General features: G+C 38.7%; 1 protein-coding gene across 2 annotated transcripts in view; it reads left to right on the top strand.

The window, feature by feature from the left end:
- TAFA2 (TAFA chemokine like family member 2) overlaps positions 1-22,678 on the top strand; it is a 448,530-nt gene that overhangs the window by 90,626 nt on the left and 335,226 nt on the right. The window lies entirely within an intron of this gene.

The raw sequence follows: 22,678 nt of genomic DNA, 5'->3' as shown, positions 1-22,678 counted from the left end.
AAGTAACACTTATTTAATTTGTTTACTTGTTTCTTGACCATCTACCCCTGAACTCCAGCAGGCTAGTAATTATATCCCATCTCCCAGGTGCAGTTGCAATACCTAGCCCAGTGCCTGATACCTCAATACCTTGCGTTTCCTCCTCTCAGAGTATCATGTGTTTGATGCTCTTCTGGTTGTAGGTATCATAAGGTAGGAAAGTTTTCTAAAAGCGTGCAACCCAGATAATTTGAGTACGTCACTGAGATTCTTGAGCAAGGCCTACCTGCAAGGGCTGGGAGTAGGTAGACAGGCATAGCAGTACCATTACAAGCACCCTTAGCATTTGGAAAATGGGGCAATTTAAGAAAAACTTGTCAATGGCAGATTTTCTACTGTTATTTCTCCTCATTCCTGCAAATTTTAGTATCTTTGAAACATACATTCTTCTAATTTGTAGTGATAATTTGGCCAATATTCTAGGCAATAATACCCCCTAGTTCAGCGAACAGGATCTGGATTGAATTGCCTGTGCTCCTGTCCTGGCTCTGCCTCTTTAGAGGTATGTGATTTGTGGTGGTTCTTTTTTTTGTTTTTGTTTTTATTTTAATTCCAGTTAGTGAGCAGACACTGTTATATCAGTTTCAGATGCACAGTATAGTGATTCAGCACTTCCATACATCACTCTGAGCCCATCCAAGTGCCCTCCTTAATCCCATTCACCTGTTGTACCCATTCCTCCCCACGCCTTTCCCCTCTGGTAACCATCAGTTCTTGATAATTAAGAGTCTATTTCTTGATTTGTCTTTTATTTTTTCCCCTTTGTTTGTTTTGTTTCTTAATTCCACATGAATGAAATCATGGGATGTAAGTGTTTCTCTGACTTATTTCACTTAGAATACTAAGGCTCCATCCATGTTGTTGCAAATGGCAAGATTTCATTCTTTTGAATGGCTGAGTAATATTTTTGTGTGTGTGTGTGTGTGTATCATCTCTTCTTTATCCATTCATCAATTGATGGACACTGGGGCTGCTTCCCTATCTTGCCTATTGTAAATAATGCTGCAGTAAGCATAGGGGTGCATGTATTGGTGGTTTCTTAATCTCTCTGTTTTAAGTTTCTTCATTTTGAAAATGAAGCTAATAATAGAATGTATTTTACAAGGTTCTTGAAAAATGAAATGTTTTAATATTTTCAGTGTGTTCAGGGCAGTATCTAGAAGACAGACAGCATTCATTGTTAGTCCAAATAAATAAATTGAGGATAAAATTAAAGTTAATATTTATTCTATTTCTTCCTGATGTTATGTATCCATTTGAAATTATTGAAAGATGAATTAATATTTTTCTAAAATTCTTTTTAGGTAAAATCACTAGCTACCTTAGCTAATGATACAGTTATTCTTCCAGTTGGAAGACCTAACCCTGAGAAAGATGGGGCAGGTTGTCTCCTAGGTACCTACACTTACAAATATCCACAGGAAGGAATTTTTAAAACATAGAAGTTCCTGAATGCATAATCAAAGTGATTGATATCTTTCAAAGTATTTACCCCTGGAGGCTGCCCACATTTCAACTCTGCTGCAATTGCTCAATACATGTTAAAATTTCTTTTTCTGGACTACCTTCAGAGCAAATTTACACTCTTTACAAGGACATCTGCCTTTTTATTTTGTAGTTAAATCTTGTTGTAGGTTCAAGATGGTATTACTTAATTTTGTCATTCACCTGATTTATTGGACTTGACACCAAATAATTTTGGTTCTTTAATCCACCCTCAGTGAATGAATATGTGTGGCCCTCTGAGGATAGTCAAGAGTGTGATGTGTGCTTTGGTGATGTTTTCAAAGGTGGAGTTCTAAAAATGTTCTGAACCTACAGCACCATTATTAGAATATGGTGTTGCCTTGCAAGGTTATCCTTTTGAGGAGAACGATACTTATTTGGATGTATAAGTTCTAGCAGTTATTATTTTTATAGCTAAATAAAAAGGAGGATCTTTTTGATTCTTTGCATTCAAGAACTGAAAGTCAAAGCCAAAATTCATTTGATTGTGAATTCTGTTAGTTAGAAGCAACAACAAAACTCTAGCAGTGTCAATATGCAATCTATTTTTGTCATGGCTGCATTTTACCATTAATTATTTATCATTCTAATTACACATATTTCATTTTCCTCTTTAATATTGCCTCAGTAAATCTATAACATGCACATAGGAGTGGCTTATATGAAAAACATAAATGCGTTCTTTTACTGCTTTCCATCACATCACATACCTGAAAATGGTTCTATAAAGCAGATAATATATTCCCAAAGGAACAATATTGTTGAAGATCGTATTCCTAATCAATGACAGAAAATCAGATAAATCAGATATAGCAATAATGCATTGAAAAAGCAAAATCATAACACCCAAGCCCTTTATAATAGTCTAAAATACTGAGGTTGTATACTGTCCTATAAAATATCCATAAATGTACTCGACCTATTGATTATAAAGAAGATTTGAATGGACTATAAAGTTTTGCATATTGCAAAGAAAACCTGTCAATATGTAAATCTGAAAACTGATCAATAATAAATTGTTATTCATTTGATTATAATGATTTTATTTTTTAATAAATTAATTTTTTATTGGTGTTCAATTTACCAACATACAGAATAACACCCAGTGCTCATCCCGTCAAGTGTCCCCCTCAGTGCCAATTACCCACTCACCCCCACCCCCCGCCCTCCTCCCCTTCCACCACCCCTAGTTCGTTTCCCAGAGTTAGGAGTCTGTATGTTCTGTCTCCCTTTCTTTTATTTCCCACACATCTCTTCTCCCTTCCCTTATATTCCCTTTCACTATTATTTATATTCCGCAAATGAATGAGAACATACACTGTTTGTCCTTCTCCAATTGACTTCACTCAGCATAATACCCCCAGTTCCATCCACGTTGAAGCAAATGGTGGGTATTTGTCGTATCTAATGGCTGAGTAATATTCCATTGTATACATAGACCACATCTTCTTTATCCATTCATCTTTCGATGGACACTGAGGCTCCTTCCACAGTTTGGCTATTGTGGCCATTGCTGCTATAAACATCGGGGGGGGCAGGTGTCCCGGCGTTTCATTGCATCTGAATCATTGGGGTATCCCCAACAGTGCAATTGCTGGGTCGTAGGGCAGATCTATTTTTAACTCTTTGAGGAACCTCCACACAGTTTTCCAGAGTGGCTGCACCAGTTCACATTCCCACCAACAGTGTAAGAGGGTTCCCTTTTCTCCGCATCCTCTCCAACATTTGTTGTTTCCTGCCTTGTTAATTTTCCCCATTCTCACTGGTGTGAGGTGGGATCTCATGGTGGTTTTGATTTGTGTTTCCCTGATGGCAAGTGATGCAGAGCATTTTCTCATGTGCATATTGGCCATGTCTATGTCTTCCTCTGTGAGATTTCTCTTCATATCTTTTGCCCATTTCATGATTGGATTGTTTGTTTCTTTGGTGTTGAGTTTAAGAAGTTCTTTATAGATCTTGGAAACTAGCCCTTTATCTGATATGTCATTTGCAAGTATCTTCTCCCATTCTGTAGGTTGTCTTTTAGTTTTGTTGACTGTGTCCTTTGCTGTGCAAAAGCTTCTTATCTTGATGAAGTCCCAATAGTTCATTTTTGCTTTTGTTTCTTTTGCCTTCGTGGATGTATCTTGCAAGAAGTTACTGTGGCTGAGTTCAAAAAGGGTGTTGCCTGTGTTCTCCTCTAGGATTTTGATGGACTCTTGTCTCACATTTAGATTTTTCATCCATTTTGAGTTTATCTTTGTGTCTGGTGCAAGAGAGTGGTCTAGTTTCCTTCTTCTGCATGTGGATGTCCAATTTTCCCAGCACCATTTATTGAAGAGACTGTCTTTCTTCCAGTGGATAGTCTTTCCTCCTTTATCGAATATTAGTTGACCATAAAGTTCAGGGTCCACTTCTGGGTTCTCTATTCTGTTCCACTGATCTATGTGTCTGTTTTTGTGCCAGGACCACACTGTCTTGATGACCAATATTAATTCTGCCAATCCATGAGCATGGAATATTTTTCCATCTCTTTGTGTCTTCCTCAATTTCTTTCAGAAGTGTTCTATAGTTTTGAGGGTATAGATCCTTTACATCTTTGGTTAGGTTTATTCCTAGGTATCTTATGCTTTTGGGTGCAATTGTAAATGGGATTGACTCCTTAATATCTCTTTCTTCAGTCTCATTGTTAGTGTATAGGAATGCCATTGATTTCTGGGCATTGATTTTGTATCCTGCCACACTGCCGAATTGCTGTATGAGTTCTAGCAATCTTGGGGTGGAGACTTTTGGGTTTTCTATGTAGAGTATCATGTCATCGGCGAAGAGGGAGAGTTTGACTTCTTCTTTGCCAATTTGAATGCCTTTAATGTCTTTTTGTTGTCTGATTGCTGAGGCTAGGACTTCCAGTACTATGTTGAATAGCAGTGGTGAGAGTGGACATCCCTGTCTTCTTCCTGATCTTAGGGGAAAGGCTCCTAGTGCTTCCCCATTGAGAATGATATTTGCTGTGGGCTTTTCATAGATGGCTTTTAAGATGTCGAGGAATGTTCCCTCTATCCCTACACTCTGAAGAGTTTTGATCAGGAATGGATGCTGTATTTTGTCAAATGCTTTCTCTGCATCTAATGAGAGGATCATATGGTTCTTGGTTTTTCTCTTGCTGATATGATGAATCACATTGATTGTTTTACGAGTGTTGAACCAGCCTTGTGTCCCGGGGATAAATCCTATTTGGTCATGGTGAATAATTTTCTTAATGTGCTGTTGGATCCCTTTGTCTAGTATCTTGTTGAGAAGTTTTGCATCCATGTTCATCAGGGATATTGGTCTGTAATTCTCCTTTTTGGTGGGGTCTTTGTCTGGTTTTGGAATTTAGGTGATGCTGGCCTCATAGAACGAATTTGGAAGTACTCCATCTCTTTCTATCTTTCCAAACAGCTTTAGTAGAATAGGTATGGTTTCTTCTTTAAACGTTTGATAGAATTCCCCTGAGAAGCCATCTGTGTGTTGGGAGGTTTTTGATGACTGCTTCAATTTCCTCCCTGGTTATTGGCCTGTTCGGGTTTTCTATTTCTTCCTGTTCCAGTTTTGGTAGTTTCTGGCTTTCCAGGAATGCGTCCATTTCTTCTAGATTGCCTAATTTATTGGCGTATAGCTGTTCATAATATGTTTTTAAAATCATTTGTATTTCCTTGGTGTTGGTCATGATCTCTCCTTTCTCATTCATGATTTTATTAATTTGAGTCTCCTCTCTCTTCTTTTTAATAAGGTTGGCTAATGGTTTATCTATCTTATTAATTCTTTCAAAGAACCAACTCCTGGTTCTGTTGATCTGTTCCACAGTTCTTCTGGTCTCGATTTCGTTGAGTTCTGCTCGAATTTTTATTAACTCTCTTCTTCTGCTGGGTGTGGGGTCCATCTGCTGTTTTTTCTCTAGCTCCTTTATGTGTAAGGTTAGCTTTAGTATTTGAGTTCTTTCCAGTTTTTGAATGGATGCTTGTACTGCGATGTATTTCCCCCTCAGGACTGCTTTTGCTGCATCCCAAAGATTTTGAACGGTTGTATCTTCATTCTCATTAGTTTCCATGAATCTTTTTAATTCTTCCTTAATTTCCTGGTTGACCCTTTCATCTTTTAGCAGGATGGTCCTTAACCTCCACGTGTTTGAGGTCCTTCCAAACTTCTTGTTGTGATTTAGTTCTAATTTCAAGGCATTATGGTCTGAGAATATGCAGGGGACGATCCCAATCTTTTGGTATCGGTTCAGACCTGATTTGTGACCCAGTATGTGGTCTATTCTGGAGAAAGTTCCATGTGCACTTGAGAAGAATGTGTATTCAGTTGAGTTTGGATGTAAAGTTCTGTAGATATCTGTGAAATCCATCTGGTCCAGTGTATCATTTAAAGCTCTCGTTTCTTTGGAGATGTTGTGCTTAGAAGATCTATCGAGGGTAGAAAGAGCTAGATTGAAGTCACCAAGTAGGAGTGTATTATTATCTAAGTATTTCTTCACTTTGGTTATTAATTGATTTATATATTTGGCAGCTCCCACATTCGGGGCATATATATTGAGGATTGTTAAGTCCTCTTGTTGGATAGATCCTTTAAGTATGATATAGTGTCCCTCTTCATCCCTCACTACAGTCTTTGGGGTAAATTTTAGTTTATCTGATATAAGAATGGCTACCCCTGCTTTCTTTTGAGGACCATTTGAATGGTAAATGGTTCTCCAACCTTTTATTTTCAGGCTGTAGGTGTCCTTCTGTCTAAAATGAGTCTCTTGTAGACAGCAAATAGATGGGTCCTGCTTTTTTATCCAGTCTGAAACCCTGCACCTTTTGATGGGGTCATTAAGCCCGTTCACGTTCAGAGTTACTATTGACAGATAGAGTTTAGTGTCATCATGATATCTCTTCAGTCCTTGTTTTTGTGGATTGTTCCACTGGAATTCTTCTTAAAGGGGAATTTTTTTTTTTTTTTTTTTAAAGGGGAATTTTAAGAGTCCCCCTTAAAATTTCTTGCAGAGCTGGTTTGGAGGTCACATGTTCTTTCAGTTCCTGCCTGTCTTGGAAGCTCTTTATCTCTCCTTCTATTCTGAATGAGAGCCTTGCTGGATAAAGTATTCTTGGTTGCATGTTCTTCTCATTTAGGACCCTGAATATATCCTGCCAGCCCTTTCTGGCCTGCCAGGTCTCTGTGGAGAGGTCTGCTGTTACCCTAATACTCCTCCCCATAAAAGTCAGGGATTTCTTGTCTCTTGCTGCTTTAAGGATCTTCTCTTTATCTTTGGAATTTGCAAGCTTCACTATTAAATGTCGAGGTGTTGAACGGTTTTTATTGATTTTAGGTGGGGATCTCTCTATTTCCTGGATCTGAATGCCTGTTTCCCTTCGCAGATTAGGAAAGTTTTCAGCTAGGATTTGTTCAAATACATATTCTGGCCCTCTGTCCCGTTCGGCGCCCTCGGGAACCCCAATTAAACGTAGGTTTTTCTTCCTCAGGCCGTAGTTTATTTCCCTTTATCTGTCTTCATGGTCTTTTAATTGTCTGTCTCTTTTTTCCTCAGTTTCCCTCTTTGCCATTAACTTGTCTTCTATGTCACTCACTCGTTCTTCCACCTGGTTAACCCTCGTCGTTAGGACTTCTAGTTTGGATTGCATCTCATTCAATTGATTTTTAATTTCTGCCTGATTGGGTCTAAATTCTGCAGTGATGAAGTCTCTTGAGTCCTTTATGCTCTTTTCTAGATCCACCAGTAGCTGTGTAATAGTGCTTCTGAATTGGCTTTCTGACATTGAATTGTAATCCAGATTTTGTAACTCTGTGGGAGAGAGGACTGTTTCTGGTTCTTTCTTTTGAGGTGAGGTTTTCCTTCTAGTCATTTTGCTCAGTGCAGAGTGGCCAAAAGAAGTTGTATTGGGAAAAGGAGAAAAAGAGAGGGAGAGAAGGAAAGAAAAGAGAAAAAAAAGAAAAAAGGAAGAAAAAAGGAATAAAGAAGAAAAAGAGAGAAAGAAAAAGAAAGGTGAAAACAAAGGGTGTGGGAAGCAATCAGAAATCAAAAAGAAAAAAAAAAACCCACGGGGGGGGGGGGTGAGTATCCTCTGATTCTGATTCTGCATACTTTGAGTCCCTTGGCTTTCCTGGAACTTGTCAGTCTAGCTGGTCTTCTGGGGGAGGGGCCTGCTGTGCTGATTCTCAGGTGTTAGCACTGGGGGAGCTGCTCTGCCCCCTGCCTGGTGCAGGACTCAGGGGGGGGGGGTTGTTTACCTCGTGAGGCCCCAGGAGGAACAGCCCCAGTGGCGGGGCCAGCTCTGGTTCCCGGGTCCCGCCGTGCGTGCTGCAGCCCTTAGGGAGCTCGGCGCACTGTCCTGGGGCGCAGGTGTCTGTTAGTGTCCCCGGGAGCCCGAGGGCATCCCCGCCCTCCTGGGTCCTGCTCCACCTCCCTGCGGGCCCCTTTCCTCCCGGGAAGGTTGGTGGAGCTCCTGCTCCTCCGGGACGGGGCTCTCCTGTCCTCGATTATAATGATTTTAAAAATTGATTGGGATTTGGAGGAAGATGATTTGCTGGATTGATGTCTCTGAAACTTTCTAAAGAAATTTAAACATTGTGCCTTTTTTCCCTTGATAGAATATTCCCACAAGTAGACATATGTGAGAGCGCCGAATCCTAACCACTAGACCACCAGGGAAATATCAGAAAGGGAGACAGAACGTAAAGACTCCTAACTCTGGGAAACGAACTAGGGGTGGTGGAAGGGGAGGAGGGCGGGGGGTGGGGGTGAATGGGTGACGGCACTGGGGGTTATTCTGTATGTTAGTAAATTGAACACCAATATAAAATAAATTAAAAAAAATAAAATAAAACTCTTAGAAGAAAAAAAAAAAGTAGACATATGTGCCAGAAAATTTAAAAGATAATTGACCTGGGAGCCATATCTTAACCTACTCTAGTAAGTTTTCAATACATTTGTTAATGAGATTTATTGATCGATTGATTCAAGCGATATAAATTCAGTATCCGCCATGTTCCAGGGCCTGTACTAGATCTTGGGGAATTGACCTGGAATAAGTAAAGGGGCTGAGAAAGAGTGGAAAGGAAAACCAGAAGAGTGTGATGTTCTACAAGGTAAGTGAGGAAATATTTCAAGGGAATTGGGCTGATTATTTATGTCAAGTGGTATGAGAGCTAAAAACTGACCATGGAATTTAGTAAGATGGGGGGTTGTTTGTGACCTTGATTGGATTAATTCTGGAGTGAAGAGAGTGGGAGATTGTAGAGGGGGGGGGGGGCTATACATTGGAAGACAGGAGTTTAAACAGTTTTTAAACAGTTCCTTTGTGCCAAAAGATTGGAGAGGAAGGAGGTGTTAGGAGATGAAGGTGTGGGGAAATTGGGGTCAAGAGAGTTTTGTTTTTGTTCTTTTCATAAAGTGGGAGAAATCACAGCATGTTTGTGTATTAATGGTAATGATCTATTAGAGGGACAATCTGCTCCTGTAAGAGCAAGAGGAAAGGAGCTGAATCAGTGTTCCTCTGTAGGCATGGAGGTTGGGGGTCTAGGGCACAAATGGCGTATTGATCCCAGGAACACAAACAGTTCCAGGATATCAGGAAAGAAGATAGAGTATATAGGCATAGATGCCAATAGGTGGGTAGATGTGCAGTGGGTATTGTCCTATAAAAAATAATTTTATTATTTATTTATTTATTTATTTATATTTATTTATTTATTTATTTATTTTATTTATGATAGTCACACAGAGAGAGAGGCAGAGACACAGGCAGAGGGAGAAGCAGGCTCCATGCACCGGGAGCCCAACGTGGGACTTGATCCCGGGTCTCCAGGATTGCGCCCTGGGCCAAAGGCCAAACCGCTGAGCCACCCAGGGATCCCCTAAAAAATAATTTTAAATGTTCAAAGTATTCAGAATTATTGCCCAGTAATACTCCCAGATAATGATCAACTGAAATCAGTATGTCATCCAACTTGATACTCTGTTGACCATGATTAGAATATTTTACTCTTAAAAAAAAAAGAAAAAAGAATATTTTACTCTTAAAAACTTAAAGTCTTAAAAAAAACTAGCGACTCTTCAAAAGATGATTCAAAATCTCTTTCCTACAGCCAGGTACGAGGTGCTTATGGAACAGTATTGTGACTGAGCTTGTACTTCGTCCCCAATTTGACAAATATTTGAAAGAATATATAGGGACGAGGATCACCTAGTTGTGGCTGTTAATTTGGGACCTTTGAATGATTGCATTGGATATATGAGCAATGAGAAGAGATGGTGAATAGCTAACTGTATGAGATCTAAATTACCTGGTCAGACTACCAATCGAACTATCAGTTAGTTCTACATGGGTGGTTTGGTGATCCTCCTCTTCTCCACCCTCTAGTGATAGGAAGATTATAAAGTACAGGACATAAAATATAAGGCCTGTATCTAGAGACATTACATGATCGATGTCCGTGTGTTTATACAAGTATTATACATTATATGTAAGAGGGAGGGAAATATTTAATATATATCTACTGTATGCTGAGCATGTGCCAAGCTCTGTAATGTTATTTAATGTCAAATGGACATTCACTGCCTTGAATTAAAATGAGAAATATAGGGGATCCCTGGGTGGCTCAGTGGTTTGGCACCTGCCGTCGGCCCAGGGTGTGATCCTGGAGTCCCGGGATCAAATCCCACATCAGACTTCCTGCATGGAGCCTGCTTCTCTCTCTGCTTGCTTCTCCCTCTGCCTGCTTCTCTGCCGTTCTGTCTGTGTCTTTCATGAATAAATAAAACCTTAAAAACAATGAGAAGTATAGATATAAATGCTGTTGCTTAGAAAAGAAAAAAAATTGCAGGCTGGAATAGTTGTAGAAAAGGTGGATGGAAATGTGGGATTTGCACTGGGGCTTCCAGCCAAGTCTTTGTCTTGGCACCTAAGATAAGAAGCTCTGCATCACTTGCCATCAGGGAAATACAAATCAAAACCACAATGAGATACCACCTCACACCAGTGAGAATGGGGAAAATTAACAAGGCAGGAAACAACAAATGTTGGAGAGGATGCGGAGAAAAGGGAGCCCTCCTGCACTGTTGGGGGGAATGCAAACTGGTGCAGCCACTCTGGAAAACTGTGTGGAGGTTCCTCAAACAGTTAAAAATATACCTGCCCTACGACCCAGCAATTGCACTGCTGGGGATTTACCCCAAAGATACAGATGCAGTGAAACACCAGGACACCTGCACCCCGATGTTTATAGCAGCAATGGCCACGATAGCCAAACTGTGGAAGGAGCCTCGGTGTCCATCGAAAGATGAATGGATAAAGAAGATGTGGTTTATGTATACAATGGAATATTCCTCAGCTATTAGAAATGACAAATACCCACCATTTGCTTCAACGTGGATGGAACTGGAGGGTATTATGCTGAGTGAAGTAAGTCAGTCGGTGAAGGACAAACATTATATGTTCTCATTCATTTGGGGAATATAAATAATAGTGAAAGGGAATATAAGGGAAGGGAGAAGAAATGTGTGGGAAATATCAGAAAGGGAGACAGAACGTAAAGACTGCTAACTCTGGGAAACGAACTAGGGGTGGTAGAAGGGGAGGAGGGCGGGGGGTGGGAGTGAATGGGTGACGGGCACTGGGGGTTATTCTGTATGTTAGTAAATTGAACACCAATAAAAAATAAATTAAAAAAAAAAAGAAAAGGATGTAACTCTACCTAGCAAGATGCGTGGCATGTAATAAGTACTTAACGATGCCTGTTTGGTTACTTTTGCTATATGATGTCTGTGAGTATTCAAATCCTTTGTTCAAATTTCCTGAAAGTGGCAAAGTAATAGAGGATAGGCATAAATATCCGTTTGGACATAGGAAGGAATCCAGCTTTGCCTGCTTTATCAAGTCTTAATTATTGGAAATCTAGTGTGGGCCCAGACTGGCTATCCTCTGAAGGATTTATGAACTGTTTTAACAAAAGTTGCAGATTTCTGAAAGTCACTAAACAACCAAAGAATAGATAGTTTGCTTATTCATCTTGATCTAACTGGGAATATTTTGCCTGGACCATGAAGGTTGTTGCAATTGGGATATTCTGTTTTTTTTTTTTTTTTAAAGATTTATTTTTTAATTTATTTTAGAGGAGGCAGGGAGGGGCAGAGGGAGAGAGAATCCCAAGCAGACTCTGGTGTGCATGGAGTGGTGTGTGGGGCTCCATCTCATGACCCTGAGATCATCACCTGAGCCAAACCAAGAGTTGGATGCTCAACCAACTGCTCCACCAGGTGCCCTGGGATTATCTATTCTTTAGGAAAAAAAAAAATATTTGTCATGTTCCACAAGAAAGAAAAGGGAATAGTTAAATGATTGTGGAAAAGAGATAGAGACTAGTTTTTCAGTTGATCTTGAGGCTCTAGCACTAGGGTTGGTGACTATTTCAGTTTCCAATTATTACTCAATTGCCAAAGGAAAAGTTCTTCAGTCTTGCGACAAGACTTTTCTCTTTCTAAATCAGCAGTTGCCTAAAGTGATGCCAGCTGTTTTGTTAAGAAACCTCACTGGTTTTCAAACTGTAAAATTATGCTTCTATTTTCCAAAGTAGAGACATATTTTGTAATTCTATTTGATTTTGCAGTATGAGTTTGATAACTTTGTGGTGAAGTTTGAAAATTTTCTGTTAGATAATGAGTGTCTAAGTGACTGCCAGGAGACTTAGTTCAGGATCCAATTTCTTAAAGCTCATCACTTATTTGTAGAAAAAGCTTTCAATTCAGTCCATTAATTGAAATTCTTGAATAAATTCCCCAAGAGTTTAACTCTACTGGACTGGAGGTTAGAGACTATTTTGCAATCATGTTGAAATTTTATCCACTGGAAAAATCAAGATCTGAATGAGAACTGAAACCAAGGGGAGACTCTAACATTAGGTAAAATAAATAGTCACTTCAAGAGCCTGAAGGTACCTACGTGGAACACAATATTCAGGCAGTCTTGTGAGAATTAATAATATTTAGGTAGCACCTAACTCATAAAGGATAACATCTAAATGATATCCAGCTTAATTTACCATACAGGATACGATGAGGAGTGAGGTTTGATGGATCTGTAGAACTATCTGTGATTAAAGAACTCTGTTGAGGGAATAAAGCAAATGGCAAGTGGCAAGATAAATGATATTTGCTTAGGCAAAAAGCCTAATCAGATATGTTACCTGTGGCCGTTGATCTTGAAAATCTGATGAAGTAGTGGACTTTAATCTTCAGTTCCAATGACTCATTAGCAATTATTTGTTTCAGTACTGTGGTTTTTTCAAAGATCATTCAGATAATTCTGTGAAGCCTATATATTTAAAAGACTGGGCCAGGTTAACAGGAATATAGAACAGATGCAATTGGCCTAAAGGGATTGATTGTCTTCCACCTCCCCTGCTTAATGTTACAGCTCAATTTAGACTCTGTTTAAGTCCTGCTGCGTTTCTTTCATATCCTGTTTGGCTCATCCTAAAACTATCAGCTGACAAAACCAATTACTGAAATTAAAAAATCAGCATTTAAGTCCTTGGGCACTGCTAGGGTTCTTTCACTTAGGGTAATACTGGAAATCATAGTATGTAGATGGTTCACAATACTGAGACTTAAAATAGCCTGGAAATTATGGGTAGCAGGTGAAGTGAAACCCGACTAATCTTTCTATTTGCTGCTTGACTCCAATCACATTCACTGACAGTCCCTAGTCGATTATTATATACTTAAAAAAAAAGTACATTGGTTTATTGTGTAGTAAGAGGTTTTAATCTTAACCAACTGGCCTTCAAATATTAATAAGGGGGAATAGTTTAAGTACTAAGCTCTGGTGTTAATTTGGTTAAACCATTATCTCAGGATTGATTTGAAATCCCATTTTGTCCCTGAGGTAATCTGTTGACCTTGAGAATTAAGAAGAAAACTTTAGAGGATTTTTCCCCCCTGCTAATTCTCTTATGGATAAAGGGAAAGAAAGCAATGCTGTTTTATAGGAATTCGTTTTTTTTTTTTTTTTTAATGCTTGAGATGTATAGATAGCAGATGTTCCTTCAGGCAATGTCAGTCTAGATTTTTTTCTAGAGTGCAAAATAATAATAAACCTGGCACCCCTTGAGAGTATCTTAGGAAATGACAACTTCAGACATCCTAACATGTGTCCTCTAGTTTTACATAGTGCTCTCTCCATCACTTGTAATGATTTAGATGCAAGATATTCTGGTGCCTTTGTCCCCCTTCTCCAAAAGCATTCTTCTGTAGCCTTTCTCACCTTTAATGAATTTTGTAGCCCATCACCAGTGCCATTTTCTAGGAAGCAGTCTCTCTTTAGGGCTCTTTTTCCTGGGATGTTCCCTGAGAGCCTCTCCTTCTCCGGTAGTGCTTCAAACCCATTGCAGCTCCAGGCTCAAGAATAAACCCCATCTCGAATATAAATAATAGTGAAAGGGAAAATAAGGGAAGGGAGAAGAAATGTGTGGGAAATATCAGAAAGGGAGACAGAACGTAAAGACTGCTAACTCTGGGAAACGAACTAGGGGTGGTAGAAGGGGAGGAGGGCGGGGGGTGGGAGTGAATGGGTGACGGGCACTGGGTATTATTCTGTATGTTAGTAAATTGAACACCAATAAAAAAAAAAAAATAATAATAAAAAAAAAAAAAAAAAAAAAAAAAAAAAAGAATAAACCCCATCTCACTATAGCCTTGCCAGACCAAAAATCCATTCTGTGATCCTTGTCTCTCCATGAGAGGGGGTAGGGGGGCACCATGGGAGCTACTCCTTTACATGCTGCTCCTTCCTGGAAATTGCTTTAAAAAAATATTTACTTGAGAGCAAGAGTTGGAGCACAGGGATAGAGGGAGAAGCAGATTCCCCACTGAGTAGGGAGCTGGATGTAGGGCTTGATTCTAGGACCTTAGGATCGTGACCTGAGACAGAGGCAGACACTTAATCACCCAAGCCACCCAGGTGCCCTAGAAATTGTTCTATTTTTGCTTTATTTTCTGGACTTTCTAATTCATTTGGCCTTATTTTGGTCTAAAGTTTTGAGATGCATATTTATCTACTAAATTAAGATGAAAAGAGAAATATGGTATTGTTGAGTGATCATAGTCCTAAAGGATTCATGAGTAAACAAACAGAATGTGGAGTTCTAACTGTATTTTTTCCTTATTTAATGATACTATTAATAGACCATTTTTGAAATGTTGATACCCCAAACTTTTGGTCACTTCTCTATCTCTTATAGCTCATCCCACATTGATATCCCTGGGTCGTCTGCATGGTTCTTCAAATGCAAAGTCCATGCCTGCCTCAAGGACTTTGCATTTGTTCTTCTCTCTGCCTGAAATTCTTGCCCACCAGCTCTTACTTTTCTCTTCATTCAGATCTCAGAAAAATGTCACCTCCTCTGAGTACTCTAGCTCATTCTAATGCTGTCTTTACCCATTCTCCAGTCATTCCTTCTATGTTTCTTTATAGCACTTCTCAATATCCAAAATTATTGTTTTTCAAAATTGTGGTTTTATATATACACATATATAATGTAAAATTTATCATGCTAATCGTCTTTGAGTCTATAGTTCAGAGCCATTAAGTATATTTACATTGTTGTGCAATCATCTCCAGCTTTTTTTCATCTTCCCAAACTGAAATTCCATACCCATTCAATAATACCTCCCCCTTCCTTCCTTTCCTCAAACCCTGGCACCACTGATCTACTTTCTGTTTCTCTAAGTTTGACTACTCAAAGTACTTTCATGTAAGTGGAAACAATATGGTACTTGGCCTTTGTGAGGGGCTTATTTCACAGTCCAGCTGGGGGTTGGAGAACCCTGTCCTTAGCCTTGCTCAGCTTTGGGGCTACCATGTGCATGATGGAGAAGGAAGAGTGAGAAGATTTCCCTTCTATCTTGAAGCACCCCTTGTCCAGGGGCTTATTTGTCCAGGTGGCTTATTTCATTTAGCATAATAACATCTTCTAGGTTTATCTGTGTTGTAGTAGATGTCAGAATTTCTCTTTAAGACTCAATAATGTTCCATTGTATGCATATATTCCCCATTTTATTTATTTGTTCATTGATGGATACTTGGGTTTCTTTTACCTTTTGGCTATTGTGAATAATACCTCTAAAAACATGGGTATACAAATATCTGTTTGAGACCCTGCTTTCAAATCTTTTGGGTACGTACTCAGAAGTGGATTTCTGGATTATGTGGCAGTTCTATATTTAAGTTTTTCAGGGACCACCATACTGCTGTTCATTGTGGCAGTACCTTTCCAACCAGCAGTAAATAGGGTTTTAATTTCCCCATACCCTCACTCCACTTACTTTCTGTGTAAGTTTTTCTTTTTTTTAAATAGTAGTCATTGTAATAAACATGAAATACTATCTTTGTTTTAATGTGCATTTTGCTGATGATTCGTGATGTGAACATCTTTTCATGTGTTTGTTGTCCATTTGTGTATCTTTTTTGGAAAAATATCTATTCAAGGAGCACCTGGGTGGATCAGTTGGTTAAACATCTGACTGTGGATTTTGGCTCAGGTCATGATCTCAGGGTCATGAGATAGAGTCCTTTGTTGGGCTCTTAGCTGGGTGTGGAGCCTGCTTGAGATTCTCTTTCCCTCTGTCCCTCATGCACTTTCTCTCTCTAAAAAAGAAAAATTAAAAAATATGTATCTACTCAAGTCCTTTGCTCATTTTAAATATCAGTTTATTATTCTTGTTAAGAGTTCTTTATATATTGTGGATACATATATATAGTCTGCAAATATTTTCTTCTATTCTGAGTTGCCTTTATAATCCTTTGTTGTGCAAAAGTTTTTAATTTGGAAGTCCAAATTATCTATTATTTTTTTGTTGGATGTGCTTTTGATGTTATATCCAAGAAATAATTGTGAAATCTAGTGTTATGAAGCTTTCTCCCTATGTTTTCTTCAAAGAGTTTTTAAGTTTTAGCTCTTTTTAGACCTTTGATTCATTTAAAGTTGATTTTTGTATATGATATATCATACCTGTTCTTTTTTTTATTTCTGTAATTCTAATATAAGCTCAATAAGATCATGCATTGTGTCTGTTTTCTTCTACATTGTATCCCCAATCCTTCCATTAGGACTTGGCACATAATAAAATATGGAATGAATGAACAAACAAAAGGAGCTATTCAAATGAAATTTGAGGCAAATAAATATTTACTTCTCATAATCATAGAATCTTGTGCCAACATGAGAGCTTATTAATTTGTATTAGTTGGGGCACCTGGGTGGTTCAGTGATTGAGCATCTGCCTTGGCGTTGGTTGTGATCCTGGGGTCCTGGGATCAAGTCCCATGTTGCACTCTCCGCAGGGAGCCTGCTTCTCCCTCTGCCTGTGTCTCTGCCTCTCTCTCTCTGTGAATAAATAAATAAAATCTTAAAAAAATAATTTGTATTAGTCACCTTCTAGGTTGGCTTATTTCTAGCTCTTGTTTCTTTGACCATTTAGCCTAGAAGTTATATTCCTGAAAGTGTAATCAGATTAATTTATCTCCATCTACTAAGAGTGAGAAAAAATGTAAATAGTTTAAATTGATGTAACATAACAAATGTGACATTGAGAATGTCCTCTTCTGAAGAAGCAATGGGGGCAAAGAACTTCCGAACAGATCTTTTTAAAGAATATTTTAAAAAAGATTTTCCTTATTTATTTGAGAGAGTGTGTGAGAGAGAGAGCATGAGGAGGGATGGGCAGAAGGAGAGGGAGAAGTAGACTCCATACTGAGCAGAGAGCCTGATACAGAGCTAGATCTCAGGGCCCTGGGATCATGACCTGAGCTGAAGGCAGATGCTTAATAGGCTGAGCCACCCAGGTGCCCAAAACCAGATTTTCTTTTTAGATGCCTTAAGCTTCATGTAAGTTTCATGTTAAGACACTTTAACTTTGTCTAGTTTATTTTATCAGGGAAAATATAGTCTTATTTATGATTCTTAGCATGTTATATGGATAATAATTGAGAAAATAGGCTTGAAAACCTCAGTATTACTGATTATTAATTGATTGGATTAATTGATTGGAGGGTAGAGGTGACTCTTCACCATCCTTCCTCTTCAAGAAAATCTTCTTAACTCTTTGTGTAAGAATCTGCTGATAGAGTTGGGGAGGTCTGATGAAAGGAAGACAAATCCTATCAATACTGATGATAGAGGTTGGAGGGCCTCAAGGGTGGATCCTCGGGATGGATAGGCTGGGACAGTGGGTAACAGCCTCATCTCTCTGAGGTGGAGTAAGCCCTCTCTGGTTAGCTGCCGAGGTGGAGGATGAGGGCCTGAATAGATAATGAAGAAGCGCTGTGTTGGAAAAGCCTAATGAGAGAGAGGGGTCTGCTAAGGTCAACAACTGGATTGTTTGATTCTTAGTGGGAGTAGCAACTGATGAATTCCCTAAATTCATGGATCCTAAAGTTTGAGGTTGTGTGTGATGGATACAGTGGCTTTTGAGTTACCTCAAAGAGGCTTATTTTTTTCTTCTTTTGAGGAAAGAAAGAGACTTGGATATTCATTTAATTCAAATTACCAAAACACCTGAATTTTGAGTATACTTTCTGGCTCATGTGGCATGGGGCAGCAAAAGCTGTATCAAGAGAGCCTGAAATGTTTTAACTGATGTCAACATATCTTGCTATAAATTTTCTCTCACTGATTTTTTTTGAAACCGTAAGTTTTATTTTTTAACTCTCGATTATGAGTAAAAGAAAACAAATTCTCCAGGTGGGCTTTAGAGTGTTACTCAAGGCTTCTATCATTCACATAAGTGTCTACTATTTCTATTAATTCTTTGTCCAGTCTTTACTGCTAGACATGGGTGTTTATGATGATTAAAACATGAGGCCTGCTACTTAGAAAGGAAAATGTTAGCAGAAATAAATAAACCACTGGAGGGAGAACTTGTCTTTGACTATTCTGTTTTCCCTTTTTTAGGGGAGCAGAATTTCTCCTCTCATAAAAATTCTTGCAGACTCATGTCCAAACGTTGCTCTCAGATTTTGGCAAACATTTTCAACTGTGCATTGGTAAATATGCCAAGAGACATTTCCCACTTCTTGTGACTATAACCGTGTACTACTTGGTTAAGCATCATTTGTACTAAGTCTCTACCTTTGTACTGTACTATTATAATTAGAGAAGAGCATATGGCAATATGCTAAGGATTGTCATAATTGGTTTCATTATTTAAACAAGTATTAGGTAAGCTATTAGGTATTTAAGTATTAAGCATATAATTGGGAAGTGGTTTTGTGCTCTCAAAAAGCTTTCCTGTACACTTGGATTTGAAAACTGTAGGAGGAAAAGGAATAAAATCAGTAAAGAAAATATGGGAAACATGTAGTGCGGTTGCCAGATGATTTTGTCTCTTTGCATACCTAGTACAGATTTTGATGAAAGGTTGGCTTTTTTTGAAAATGTACTGTGTACTCATACTTAAGCCATAAATCTCTTGAATTTGGAGTTCAGTTTAAAAACACCCTGGGAATACTGATGCATTTCCTTTTGAATGTATCTTTAGAAACACACACACTCAAGCACACACACAATGAGAATAAAAATATTCTCCAAGTAACAGCAGTGTGGGGAGAATTTAAATTAGATGATAAAAAAAGTCACATAACTTCTAAGGCTATTAACATAATTTAAATCTTCCAGATCTTTTAATGGCAGGTAATGTGTTCAGACTCTAGTACACTAAAGAAGCTCCTACACTAGTTTCCCCTTATCTGGCCATTGCTAATAAAAATAATATTTAAACACGTAAGAGCTATTTCTCTCTCATGCTAAAAGTTTGGGAGACAAACCAAAGTTCTTAGTGACAGAGTACAGTTTTATTTGTAAGTGATGTACAAGTCTTTGTTAGTCAAATGTGGTTTGGGTTTGGAGCTATAAAAATACTGGTTAGCCTCAGATAAACAAAAACCAGCCATATATCATTTTGTTTGCTTTGATGGTAGGGAGAGGGTTATTAAAAGTTAGAGGTAATTCAAAAGATAACACCTGCTATATTTGGCACATACCCCAGAGAAATGTTCCATTGGACTTTGGGTCCAGTAAGCATTTTTCTACTTCCTGAAACTCCTTTACAAATGAAAACTCTCACCTGATAACAAGAGGGTTAGAAGGAGGAAGAGGTCACTACCACAGTGAAAGTTGGAGAACCTGAACCCGTGTAGTGTCTGCTCAAAGAGCTGATTCAGATCAGACCTATCCTTGTCCTATCAGATCATAACTGGTTCGTATCAGATGAGATTGCTGCTTCAGCTTATAATTTCAGTTAGCAAAAGAAAAAGATAACATAATAAATTTTCATTGCCTCGAACTTAGAAGAAACTAAAAAAAATTTATTGAGGCAACAGAATCTACTGGTTAAGAGCTTTGGGTCTACTGTGTATGAGTTTGGGCAGGTTTCTTTTTAGTTTCCTCATCTGTAAAATGAAAATAATAACACTCTCAAAGGGTTGTTGCAAGGATTACATGGAAAAAAATTACTATAGAATATGGTGGATCCATAGTTCCTGTTATAGGTTAACTCTTCTTTTCAGTAAGTGACCAAATGATGCAAGTTATTCTGAGAGACTGTGTTTTAAAAATCATAATGAATATTCTTTAGAACTCAATTGAAATGTTCCACTCTGATGAGTTGATGACTAGTCATTATTTCAATACAGGATGTAATTTCTGTCTTTGCTTGACTTCATAGCCCCACCAAAAGACTGAGTCCAAAATCATTCTCCTTGGAAGTAATTTCTGAGGTTGATAAGCTTTATAAAAGCAGGGCTGTGTCTGGTGTAGAGGCAGCCCCAGCACCCCAGCCATAGTTGTCACACAGCAGTGCTCGGTGTTGATTGCATGAACAAATACTATGTGCTATGCCCTGTACAAAGCAAGAAAAACAAGATGTGGTGTTTGTATAGTTAAAAAATAAAACCCAGTTGCTTATTAATAAAGATGACAGCAACAGTGGAAGAGGAAGTGCCTCAGGCCAAATGAGAAGAAAATTGGAATCTGTTCTTGGTTCCGTTCCTAACTTGCTAAGGAAAAAATCATTAAACCCTTTCCTCAGACTCAGATTTTGGTCTTTTTTCTTTCCCCACCTGTGAAATGAGAAAAGTAACACATGCTTTACCTATTTTTACATGGATTTTTTTTTAATTTATTTTTTATTGGTGTTCAATTTACTAACATACAGAATAACACCCAGTGCCCGTCACCCATTCACTCCCACCCCCCGCCCTCCTCCCCTTCTACCACCCCTAGTTCGTTTCCCAGAGTTAGCAGTCTTTACGTTCTGTCTCCCTTTCTGATATTTCCCACACATTTCTTCTCCCTTCCCTTATATTCCCTTTCACTATCCCAAATGAATGAGAACATATAATGTTTGTCCTTCTCTGACAGACTTACTTCACTCAGCATAATCCCCTCCAGTTCCATCCACGTTGAAGCAAATGGTGGGTATTTGTCATTTCTAATAGCTGAGTAATATTCCATTGTATACATAAACCACATCTTCTTTATCCATTCATCTTTCGTTGGACACCGAGGCTCCTTCCACAGTTTGGCTATCGTGGCCATTGCTGCTAGAAACATCGGGGTGCAGGTGTCCCGGCGTTTCATTGCATTTGTATCTTTGGGGTAAATCCCCAACAGTGCAATTGCTGGGTCGTAGGGCAGGTCTATTTTTAACTGTTTGAGGAACCTCCACACAGTTTTCCAGAGTGGCCGCACCAGTTCACATTCCCACCAACAGTGTAAGAGGGTTCCCTTTTCTCCGCATCCTCTCCAACATTTGTTGTTTCCTGCCTTGTTAATTTTCCCCATTCTCACTGGTGTGAGGTGGGATCTCATTGTGGTTTTGATTTGTATTTCCCTGATGGCAAGTGATGCAGAACATTTTCTCATATGCATGTTGGCCATGTCTATGTCTTCCTCTGTGAGATTTCTGTTCATGTCTTTTGCCCATTTCATGATTGGATTCTTTGTTTCTTTGGTGCTGAGTTTAATAAGTTCTTTATAGATCTTGGAAACTAGCCCTTTATCTGATATGTCATTTGCAAGTATCTTCTCCCATTCTGTAGGTTGTCTTTGAGTTTTGTTGACTGTATCCTTTGCTGTGCAAAAGCTTCTTATCTTGATGAAGTCCCAATAGTTCATTTTTGCTTTTGTTTCTTTTGCCTTCGTGGATGTATCTTGCAAGAAGTTACTATGGCCGAGTTCAAAAAGGGTGTTGCCTGTGTTCTTCTCTAGGATTTTGATGGAATCTTGTCTCACATTTAGATCTTTCATCCATTTTGAGTTTATCTTTGTGTCTGGTGAAAGAGAGTGGTCTAGTTTCATTCTTCTGCATGTGGATGTCCAATTTTCCCAGCACCATTTATTGAAGAGACTGTCTTTCTTCCAATGGATAGTCTTTCCTCCTTTATCGAATATTAGTTGCCCATAAAGTTCAGGGTCCACTTCTGGGTTCTCTATTCTGTTCCACTGATCTATGTGTCTGTTTTTGTGCCAGTACCACACTGTCTTGATGACCACAGCTTTGTAGTACAACCTGAAATCTGGCATTGTGATGCCCCCAGATATGGTTTTCTTTTTTAAAATTCCCCTGGCTATTCGGGGTCTTTTCTGATTCCACACAAATCTTAAAATAATTTGTTCTAACTCTCTGAAGAAAGTCCATGGTATTTTGATAGGGATTGCATTAAACGTGTATATTGCCCTGGGTAACATTGACATTTTCACAATATTAATTCTGCCAATCCATGAGCATGGAATATTTTTCCATCTCTTTGTGTCTTCCTCAATTTCTTTCAGAAGTGTTCTATAGTTTTGAGGGTATAGATCCTTTACATCTTTGGTTAGGTTTATTCCTAGGTATCTTATGCTTTTGGGTGCAATTGTAAATGGGATTGACTCCTTCATTTCTCTTTCTTCAGTCTCATTGTTAGTGTATAGAAATGCCACTGACTTCTGGGCATTGATTTTGTATCCTGCCACGCTACCGAATTGCTGTATGAGTTCTAGCAATCTTGGGGTGGAGACTTTTGGGTTTTCTATGTAGAGTATCATGTCATCGGCGAAGAGGGAGAGTTTGACTTCT

Source organism: Canis lupus, chromosome 10, assembly GCF_011100685.1.
Source record: "Canis lupus familiaris isolate Mischka breed German Shepherd chromosome 10, alternate assembly UU_Cfam_GSD_1.0, whole genome shotgun sequence".
NCBI lineage: Eukaryota > Metazoa > Chordata > Mammalia > Carnivora > Canidae > Canis > Canis lupus.
The sequence above is the reverse complement of the archived record's forward strand: the minus strand, read 5'-3'. Positions and strand labels throughout refer to the sequence as shown.